The sequence below is a fragment of the Sinocyclocheilus anshuiensis genome, unplaced genomic scaffold, assembly GCF_001515605.1.
Source record: "Sinocyclocheilus anshuiensis isolate Anshui unplaced genomic scaffold, SAMN03320099.WGS_v1.1 scaffold349, whole genome shotgun sequence".
In the NCBI taxonomy this organism is placed as follows: domain Eukaryota; kingdom Metazoa; phylum Chordata; class Actinopteri; order Cypriniformes; family Cyprinidae; genus Sinocyclocheilus; species Sinocyclocheilus anshuiensis.
In genome coordinates, this window is record NW_015536459.1 from 12,228 (window position 1) to 23,147 (window position 10,920).

The 10,920-nt window shown below is 44.5% G+C and overlaps 1 long non-coding RNA gene across 1 annotated transcript; it reads right to left on the minus strand.

Annotated features, from left to right (window-relative positions):
- Positions 1-6,554: 6,554 nt before the first annotated feature.
- On the minus strand, positions 6,555-6,998 carry LOC107680425 (uncharacterized). The gene is made up of 3 exons (XR_001633717.1): positions 6,880-6,998; positions 6,691-6,787; positions 6,555-6,617 (listed from the first exon to the last, which is right to left on the minus strand). It is a non-coding gene; the product is annotated as an uncharacterized LOC107680425 (long non-coding RNA).
- Between the last annotated feature and the right edge of the window lie 3,922 nt (positions 6,999-10,920).

Here is a 10,920-nt window from a genome sequence, read left to right on the forward strand (position 1 = left end):
AGACATTTGATGACACCTATCTTCATTAACAAGTACAGGTAAATAACTACACTAGAGCACATAATATCAAAATATAGTTTGATTTTCCAATAAAATCAATAAAACTATTAACATGTTGTAGTTTTATATGAGCAGTAACTGAAACTTTAAACAGGAAAAGTACCATGACACAAACTTGTAATGTTTCCAGAGTCTATATTAAATATCTGTTCATACAAAGTTAGTTGGCTAAAGTTAGTCTTAGGTCTGATATTCGTCAGATATTATTTCCCCTGCTCCTTATATAGAGCCGATAGTCTTACAAAGATTTCAGTGCCACAATTAGTTTTAACAATTGTATGTCGACATGAAACGTTCAATCAAAACAGCCAAAGCGCATTACAGCTGGATATTTATACCATTCACAGAGAATGGTATAAATATCTAAAAACATGACACAGTGCTCAGAAAAGGTTTCTAAAGGCTGATTTATACTTCTGCCTTGTATATTGTCACATAAACATAATGTGTAAAGTGTATTTTTCAATTGTTTAAATATGTGAAATACCATGAACTGCTCACCTCTCCTCTGAAGACTCACTGCGTCTGAAAGCTTTGATGACTCTTTGATCAAGGTTCCTCCCGAAAATGATTTCAGACAGACTCCTGAGGCAGAATAACGCTTTAATGATCTACAACAAGAGCTTTGCTGATAACGAAGTGAATATTTAATTACTACTGTCGTGGAAAAAGTCTAAATCTGTTGTTAAATGTGAGACCGAGAGTGAAACACGCATAAGCTCTGTAGTGAGAAAGAAAGAAATCAGGTCAGTACAGTCTCTTCTACTGATAAAGACTGTCCGAGGATCTTGACCTTCAACAGTATCTTCTCAGATTAGCTCTAACCGCTCATAGCTGTTGCTTAGAGGAAAGCTGACAGAAGATTTAGCCACAAACACTGAGAAAATACTGAAGGCCAACATTGCATACCACAGTAATAATACAGTATCATAATCAAAAGCACCAAAAAAACAACAACATTATAACAGGTAACATTAACATGACATTATAACAGGTAATATTGGTGGAACATATAGATTTTGAGTTTAGACTTAAATTCATGGAGTGTGGTTATTGTCCGGAGAGCCAGGGGCAATGTGTTCCAAAGTTTGGGAGCCATAACAGAGAAAGATCTTCCTCCCATAGATAATAGGCGAAATCTCGGAACACGAAGAAGTTCAACTCCAGATGATCGAAGTGGATGAGAGGGAATATATGGAGAAAGCAGGTCAGAGAGATAGGTAGGTGCAAGACCATGGAGTGACTTAAAGGTAAGCAGAATAATTTTATAAATGATACGAGAGGACACAGGTAGCCAGTGGAGGTTGAATAGAATAGGAGTGATATGTGCAGACCGTTTAGTGTAAGTTAGCATTCTCGCTGCAGAATTTTGAATATATTGCAATCGAGAGATGGAGCGTACTGGTAATCCGGAAAAAAGAGCGTTGCAGTAAACAAGGCGAGATGTGATTAAAGCATTTACTATTAATTCAGCATCTTTTGGACTGATGAAGCATTTACTAGTAATTCAGCATCTTTTGGACTGAAGAAAATGCAACTTTGGAGAGCTCACTAATGTAAGCATCTAGATTAAAGAAGAGTCAAGAAAGATACCTAAGTTTTTAACTGTGGCAGATGGGATAATTGATGTGGCTTCGAGGTAAAATCTAGGGGCATTTGTTATGTTTTTTGTTACAGTTGGGGGCCCGACAAGTAAGATATCTGTTTTACTCAAATTCAAACAGAGAGAGTTGGAGCTAAGCCAGGTCTTTAACTCATTGACGCAAGACAATAGAGATGTAGTCTGGTGGATAGAGTCAAGTCAGCAGGAAGTGCATATCTGAATATCATCGGCATAGCAGTGGTACTGTAAACCGTGGCGGCGAATAATTTGTCCGAGGGGCATAATATAAACAATAAATAATAATGGCCCTAGGACTGAGCCCTGTGGCACACCCTGTGTACGAGGTACAGAGGTAGATTTATAGTTATGTATGGTGATGTAATATTGTCTGTCCGTCAAATATGAGGAAAACCAGTATAACGCCGTTCCTGAGATGCCAATCTCTGAGAGGCGCATGAGTAGTAGTTTATGAGAGACCGTATCAAAAGCTGAGCTGAGATCGAGTAGTAGAAGTATAGAAAGATTGCCCGAATCACCAGAAAGGAGTAGGTCATTTATAACCCTTACTAGAGCAGTTTCAGTACTGGGTTGTGAACGAAAACCTGGCTGAAACATACCAAAGAGTTCATTGTGAGCTAGAAATGACTGCAATTGAGCGGCAACAACCTTTTCCATGATTTTTGAAACAAACGGTAGGTTGGAGATTGGGCGATAATTAGTGTAATCAGTTGGGTCTAGATTTGGCTTTTTAAGAATAGGAGTAACAGCAGCAGTTTTAAGTGAAACTGGAACAGTGGCAGAAGTAAGAGACATGTTTACAAGATGTGAAATTGGAGCAGAAATGACAGAGGTGCAGTGTTTCAAAAGGAATGTTGGTGCAGGGTCAGCCCGGCAGGAAGAAGAAGTGGATTTCAATATTATTTCACTAATTGAGGTGGGATTAGACAAGGAGAAGTTATCGAGCGTTTGAATAGACATTATGAATTTACAGAGCTAGCGCACAAGTAGAAGTGTTCAGTTCTGTTTTATAGTGCTTAACATGATCTGAAAATGCCTGAAAGTGTACAGTTAATCCCGTTTTCCTAAAATGGCTTTTTTTGGAGATGAGGAGCATGCTCATCTAAAACATCGGCAATAGCAGAGTGATACAAATCAGATATCTTGGATGGACAGGTAAAATTGAAAACATCAGAAATAACAGATGAAGCAATAGAGGCAGTAAATGTATCAAAAGTGATAGCATTGAACTTACGATAAGAAATGGTTATGTTGTCAGTACATTTGGTTGGATAAGTTAGTGTAAAGTCAAAAGTAATAAGCTTATGATCAGAAATAGGAGTAGCCAGACCACTAATGGAGATATTGTTCAAACCAGATGTACAGACTAAGTCAAGCGTATGACCATGAGTGTGAGTAGAAAAGTTAACATTCTGATAAAGATCGAAGCAGTCCAGAACAGTCGTTAGTTGAGTACTATTAAAACAGTGTGTATCAACATGGATGTTAAAGTCACCAAGTAAGATGACCTGGGCTGATGATGCACAGGCAAGCGTTAATAGTTCACTGAGTTCAGAGAAAAAGTCGTTTTGCTGTTTGGGTGATCTATAAATCAAAATAATTGTGAGGGAACGATTTGAGCCAACCTTCAGAACTATGTATTAAAAAGTCTTAGTACAATGAAAATCCATCTGAGTGAGTGTTATAGAGGTATGACAGATGACCGCAAGGCCACCCCCTTTACCAGATACACGTGGCTTGGACAAGTACTGATATCCATTCGGTGTAAGCAGATTAAGATGGATGAAATCATCAGGTGTTTGCCAGGTCTCAGTAAGAAATAACATGTCCAAGTCGGTATCCGCAATTAGTTCGCAAATATAGCAATTTCCATCACACTACAATACTAATTTCTCACTAGAAATTATATCTAAAGTGGAAAAAGTTGGTTAAAAACCTACATCTACTTGTACACACAAACTGCTTAAACTGGTGTCCACTGTTTTTTCTTAGCTCAGCTTAAACATTGGTATTTTTGCTGCTTCATATTTTGCACATGATTGATCCAGAAATAAACATAAGAAACGAGTCCAGAAAGCTCATTTTAGTTTCAAACAGTCTATTACATTCAATTAAGTCTCTTTGTACAATTAATTTCTCTCAAATGTGTTGTTGATTTTAAACTGTTCATTTAATTATTTTAGCAATGCTTAATTTTAAAAGTGCACTTTAAAAATAAAAACGGCAGTGGTGCATAAGATTGAAAGAATATTTATATCACATTCATAAAGCAAGATGCCTTAGAAGAAAACTTGGCATTTGTTTTACTGCTGTTATGTTCAGATTTGTTCATTTCTCAGAAGCTTCTATTCAAACTTATGAGGATCATTACAAGCAATACCAGATACCAATGTGGTGGGATGACCTTTATAAGTCAGTAGTAAACAGGCAAAAGGGGCCATGAGGTGACTTTAAATCAACAGGCACATTTTTATTCAGACAGGTCAAAAATATTAAAACACTACATCACCAATCTTTGATGCAAATACCCACATGAGAAAAAAAGGAAAATAAAAATAAATAAGAAACAACAAAAAGAAAACCAACTATAGATGGCCACAGGTTACCTAGAAAGTGAAGACAGAAGTGGCACAAGAGCAAAAGTGTCCTCACAGCAGTCAAGCTCACAGCAATCACACTGCAAACCTACAGGAAAAACAAAGATAAAGTGATCAAACCACCACACAATCCCAGCTACCTCACCACCGCCATCCACACAGTGAGGGCAACTCAGTGGCCACCATTGGCTTAAGAAACCAAAACTGAACCTACAAAAGAAAAGAATAAACAACTTAATTAACAGTGGGCAATGCAGGTGACACAAACACAAGTCAGCATTGTAACACAGTCACTATTAATCCAGTTTCTTTGAGGCCTAATCTCTCCTCTGACACTCTGGGTCCCAAATTCACAGAACAAAATAAATAAAAAACAATAACAAAAGTATTAAATCTAAAGTAAACGGTAACCGTGCATCCTAAAAGGGAAAACACAGTCTATTACAACAAATGAATATGAAGATATAAAAACACATAATTTAAATAAAATGCACTCACTATAAATACTACACAATTTAAAACATAAAAAGCTCCCTTTATATTAAACAATACCTCTAACATCCACTATTTTCGACTGGGACTGTCGGGTCTCGGGTCTGATCACCTGTTTCTTGTCTCTGTGTTTGTGTGTGGTTGTGCGTGGCTTGTTTTGACAGCTCGCCACGTGCGCATATGTCAGCATGATTGTTTCCCCTGCCCTCCTTGTTTCTCTGCTCGCCTCTTGTTTCACACCTGGTTCTGGTTAACTCATTAGTTTCCCCTTATAGCTCCTCGTGTTTCTCTGTTTTTTGTCAGATTGTTGTGATTATTCCCTTGCTCTGACTGTCAGTGTTAGTATCGCTTACCAGTCCTGTATTGTTTCGTCCAGGCTCCAGTGCTCGTAGCTGCTTATTTATTTTCCCGCACCTCGCTGTGCGTTCAGGAACCCGTGGGCTTCCTCCGGCATCCGCCTACCCTGGGACTCTGCGGTCTCATTGTTAGGCTACTCAGTCTCTCGCTCGGATTAGCGAGCTGCCCCTCCGGCTTCGTCTCCACCGCCGCTGGTGCGGCTTGTTCTAGCCCCTGCTGTCCACCCCTCTGTGTGGTTGGGGATTCCACGTCTGCACGAACTGTCCGCAGAGGCGCTCATTGCCCGGAGGAGGCTAAGGTGGCATACGTCCTCACTCTCCTCTCGGGTTGCGCCTGCGAATGGGGAATTGCCGTATGGAGATCGCGGGCTCCCTGCTTTGCTACTTCTGCGGATTTTCGCCAGGAGATGGCGAAGCTGTTCGACTGGTCAACCCAGGGAGATGAGGCGGCGGCTCAGCTGTCTCGGTTGTCTCAGAGGAGATGCTCAGTCACCGACTATGCCATACAGTTTCAGACTCTAGCAGCGGCTTGTGGCTGGAATGAGGGCGCGCTACGCGCACGATTTCTCGAGGGACTGGATGATGTCATCACTGATGAATTAGCGACTGTGGATCTTCCTCGAGAGCTGGATAATTTGATTAATCTCGCGCTCTGTGTGGAGGGCCGTCTCAACCGCCACCGGCAACGCCATCAATTCACTACTCCGTGGCGCAACCTGGAGTCCGCTTCATCCAATGCGGCGAGTCCACAGTCAGCTGATGTTGAGCCCATGCAACTGGGTCATCTCCGGCTTACGCCGCAGCAGAAACAGGAGCGTTTAGCTCAGGGCCCGATGCTGCGGTTCCGTCCGCCCTGGCTTTTGTTCAGCACTGCCGCCGCACCTGGGAGAAAGTCCGGAGGGTTTTGGTCCGAACCTCAGGACGAACCAAGGCAGCAGCCGATCGTCGCCGGTCCTCTCCTCCAACCTATGTGTGCGGTCAACGTGTATGGCTTTCTACCAGGAATCTGCCTCTCCGGGCACCTTCTCGTAAGCTGGCGCCCAGATTCATTGGGCCGTACCGCGTCACCAAGGTGGTTAATCCAGTGGCGATCAGGCTCAAGCTCCCTCCTGCTCTTGGTCGGGTTTTGACAGCTCGCCACGTGCGCATATGTCAGCATGATTGTTTCCCCCGCCCTCCTTGTTTCTCTGCTCTCCTCCTGTTTCACACCTGGTTCTGGTTAGCTCATTAGTTTCCCCTTATAGCTCCTCGTGTTTCTCTGTTTTTTGTCAGATTGTTGTGATTATTCCCTTGCTCTGACTGTCAGTGATAGTATCGCTCTGTGTGGTTGGGGATTCCACGTCCGCACAAACTGTCCGCGGAGGCGCTCATTGCCCGTGGTGTTAATTATCTGTACAATAAAGCCTCTGTTGAACCCGCACCTGAATCCAGCCTATTCCCTGACAGGGACAGTCAGGCAACCATCAGTCAGGCAATAATCCAGCCACAACACTAAAAACAAAGAGAATAATATCATTAAAACAAACTCCTAAGAACTAGGTCATCAATACTACAAAACTACTACCTCCTTAATCGGTGCATCATATGTTCAGTTCACGACGAAGCTCCGGCATTATTTAACGTAACTGCTTATCTGCTGCCATTCTTTTGAAGTGCTATATCTGCCACAACATCAATTCATACACTGAATGCACTCAATAAAATTAGCGAAGAAGTGAGAGAGCACCTCTCACAAACAAATCTCATTACCTACCATTCTTTTCAACTTCTAAATCCGCCACGACATCCCCGAAATCAAAAGCGGAAGCGAAAGAGCAAACAAACTTCACTACTTCCTTATATAACGCTGGGGCTGCTGGGACTTGTAGTGCCCAAATCATGGTCCCATTACACCAAGATTGAGCGATGCACACGCTGCGGCTTCTCTCTCTCCCGACAGAACGGTGTTTTCATGTTTTTTATCTTGTGAGTCGCAGTGTTTTTGTACGTATTCGTCGTCATGTTTAAACAGGCTGCCACATACAAAACACCACATACTGTCCCCGGACAGCGTGAGGAGATCCCTCAGCAGGATCAACGCATGTAAAGCTCCGGGTCCTGACAACATTCCTGGGCGTGTACTGAGAGACTGTGCAGTGGAACTCACTGATGTCTTCACAGACATTTTCAACATCTCGCTAAGTCAGGCTGTTGTCCCCACATGCTTCAAAGCTACCACCATCATTCCAGTCCCAAAGTAGTCGTCTCCATCCTGCTTCAATGACTACCGTCCAGTTGCACTTACCCCTATCTTTCACAGGAGACGCTGATTGGTTCCTGCTGCTGTCAATCATCCGAGAGGGGCGGGTTAAAAATCAGAGCAGAAAATCAGATTTAACCAGATTTGGTAAAACAAACGTTTATTTAACGCAATATTTGCTCAAGTTTTCTTTAAAAAAAAGAAAAGAATGAACTTTAAACAGAAATAATTTATAATCTTTTGACATACCTATTGGTAGATTTTTATCGGGGTTCTGTCACTTCGGTCTAGTGTTATTCATGGTTTTGTGACAGAGCCCTGACACTCCCGTCATGTCATTGTTTTTGTATGAGCGCGTGGCTTCGGGAGTGCTCGAGCCGCTCTTGTCTGCGTGTCCTGTTTCATGTTGGAGTGTCATGTTCGAATGCCAGCACTCATGTCTTGTTGAGTTTCGGTTTCGTGTCGGGGCCTGGAAACTCGCGCTCCATGTGCTGTCTTGTTGTGGGAGCGTGCGGTCTCGAGTTCGCTCAGGCTGTGTGCTCTTCTGTCTGCGTGTGTTGTATCTTGTGTAGCACGCGGTTCGTGTTCGGCCATGTGCTCTCGTTGTCTTGTGTTGTTGTTGCATGCAGCTCGTGTTATCGGCTGCGTGCTTTCATGTCCTGTTTTGTCTTGTGCTGTGTAGCACGCAGCTTGGTTTTCTCTGGCTGCGTGCTGTCTTGTCTTGAGTGAACAAGCGGCTTATGAGTATTCATATTAGCTGCGTTTTCGTGTCTTGTTTTGTGTGAGCACATGGCTTCTGTCTTTGTTTGATCTGTGCCATGTGCTCTCTTCTTGTTACCTGATTATTGGTTAATTTGCCTCACCTCACCTGTGTTCCCTCATTACCCTCATTTGCTCCCTATTTATTCTCCTTGTATTTGTAGTTCCGTGCCAGTTCGTTATCGTATCACCTTGCCTTGCCTGCCTGTTTTTCCCCCACGGGGTAGTTTTTGTTGCTCTTTTGTTTATTTTTATCAATAAAAGCCAATTTACTGCAGAACTGAGTACACGCCTCATCCCTTCATCCCCTACTCTGACAGTACGAACTGGCCAGAAGAGGACTCAGCAGAGATGGGATCTTCCTTTTTCCATCTCCCACCACCGGATTGTCCACCCGCCAGCTAATGGTCCAGCAAGTAAATGCTCGCTACTTCTGTCAGCAGGGGGCTGACGTGAGGGACTTTGCCTGTGACTTCCTCACTGAGGTGGACAATCTGGACTATAGTGAGGCTGATATTAAGGAAGTCATCAACATCTGCCTCGATCAGCCTCTCAGCCTGTGGGAGATGGAGAAGCTGGGGAATCTTGGCTTCTGGGACTACGTCTACCATCGTGGGGAGCTGGAACCCCCACCCCAAGTGAAGTCTGGAGAAGGAGGAAGAATGGGCCTGCTGCAGCGCCCCCAGAGGCAGCCGAAGATGCAGCAGCTGCGCCCCAAGCATTGCCTGATGAGGCTGCAGCGTTATTCATGGTTTTGTGACAGAGCCCTGACACTCCCGTCATGTCGTTGTTTTCATGTGAGCGCGCGGCTTCGAGAGTGCGCTCTTGTCTGCGTGTCCTGTTTCCTTGTTTCATGTTGGAGCGTGGTGTTGGGATCCCGGCACTCGTGTCTTGTTGAGTTTCGGTTTCGTGTCGGGGTTCGGACACTCGTGCTCCATGTTCTGTCCTGTTGTGGGAGCATGCTGTCTCGGGTTCGCTGGGCCTGCTGCAGCGCCCCCAGAGGCAGCCGAAGATGCAGCAGCTGCGCCCCAAGCATTGCCTGATGAGGCTGCAGCGTTATTCATGGTTTTGTGACAGAGCCCTGACACTCCCGTCATGTCGTTGTTTTCGTGTGAGCGCGCAGCTTCGAGAGTGCTCAAGCCGTGCGCTCTCGTCTGCGTGTCCTGTTTTATGTTGGAGTGTGGTGTTTGGATCCCGGCACTCATGTCTTGTTGAGTTTCAGTTTCGTGTCGGGGTCCGGACACTTGCGCTCCATGTTTTGTTGTGGGAGCGTGAGGTCTCGAGTTCGTTCAGTCGTGCGCTCTTCTGTCCACGTGTGTTGTGTTTTGTATAGCACACGGTTTGTGTTCGGCCGTGTGCTTTTCTTGTTGTCTTGTGTTGTTGCACGCAGCTCGTGTTATTGGCTGCGTGCTTTCATGCCGTTTTGTCTTGTGCTGTGTAGCACGCAGCTTGGTTTTTGCTGGCTGCGTGCTGTCTTGTCTTGTGTTAACACGCAGCTTATGAGTATTCTCAATACTACAGGAGCGAGGTGAGCGAGGAGAGCCGCCTGGCCAGGTGGAGCAGTGACAACAATCTCTCTCTGAATGTGGAGAAGACGAAGGAGATTGTTGTTGACTTCAGGAGAGTGCACACTCAACATGTTCCTCTGACCATCAACGGTGCGACTGTGGAGAGGGTGAGCAGCACCAAGTTCCTGGGTGTGCACATCACAGAGAACCTCTCCAGGACTGACAACACCGCAGCACTGGCCAAGAAAGCACAGCAGCGTCTCTACTTCCTCCGCAAACTGAGAAGAGCCAGAGCCCCGGCCCCCATCATGTGCACCTTCTACAGAGGTACCATCGAGAGCATTCTGACTAGCTGCATCACTGTGTGGTATGGTGCCTGCAACGCGTCCTGCCGCAAGACACTTCAACGCATAGTGAGAGCAGCTGAGAAGATCGTTGGTGCCTCTCTCCCCTCCCTCCAGGACATTTACAACACCCGTCTCACCCGCAAAGCCCTCTGCATTGCAGGTGATCCCACCCACCCGACACACAGCTTCTTCAGTCTGCTGCCATCAGGGAGGAGACTGCGGAGTCTCCAGGCCAGGACCAGCAGACTGAAGGAAAGCTTCATCCATCAGGCTGTCAGGAAGCTGAACTCCCTCCAGACCTTGCCCCCCCTTCCCTCTTTTGCCCCATGCACCTCCGAGCTCTGACCCTCTGACACCACCCCAGGACTCTTCCACTCCTCCCTCCCAAACACACACACACACTGACCTGCACCAGTCACTTTGGGCAGCATTGGACTGCTCACTACCTCATCCAGCATTGTATTGCAAACTACCTCTCTGACAGTTTAATTAAAGACTGTTCTCTGAGCTCTTTAACACTTTAACAGACTGATAAGCTCTTTTTGCACTACACTCATTATATCTTCACAGTTTGTTTATATCACTGGTTTGCACTCTGACTGCCATGTGCCTTACGCCACTTTTTCTATCTCTTTTTTTACAATGCCCTTATTTGTATATTTGTATAGTTTGTATTTTACATATATTTAAACTGTATTTATCTGTATTATGTCTACTGTTAGTGTTAAGTGTTAACTGTATTCACCAAGGGTCTGAGAGTAACGCAATTTCAATTATCTGTATGTATGTGCTGTACATGTGGCAGAATTGACAATAAAGCAGACTTTGACTTTGACTTATAGTTTTGTAATCAATCTATGAGTATATCATGATCTATAGTGTCGAATGCAGCACTAAGATCAAGTAAAACTAGCAATGAGATGCAGCCTTGGTCTGACGCA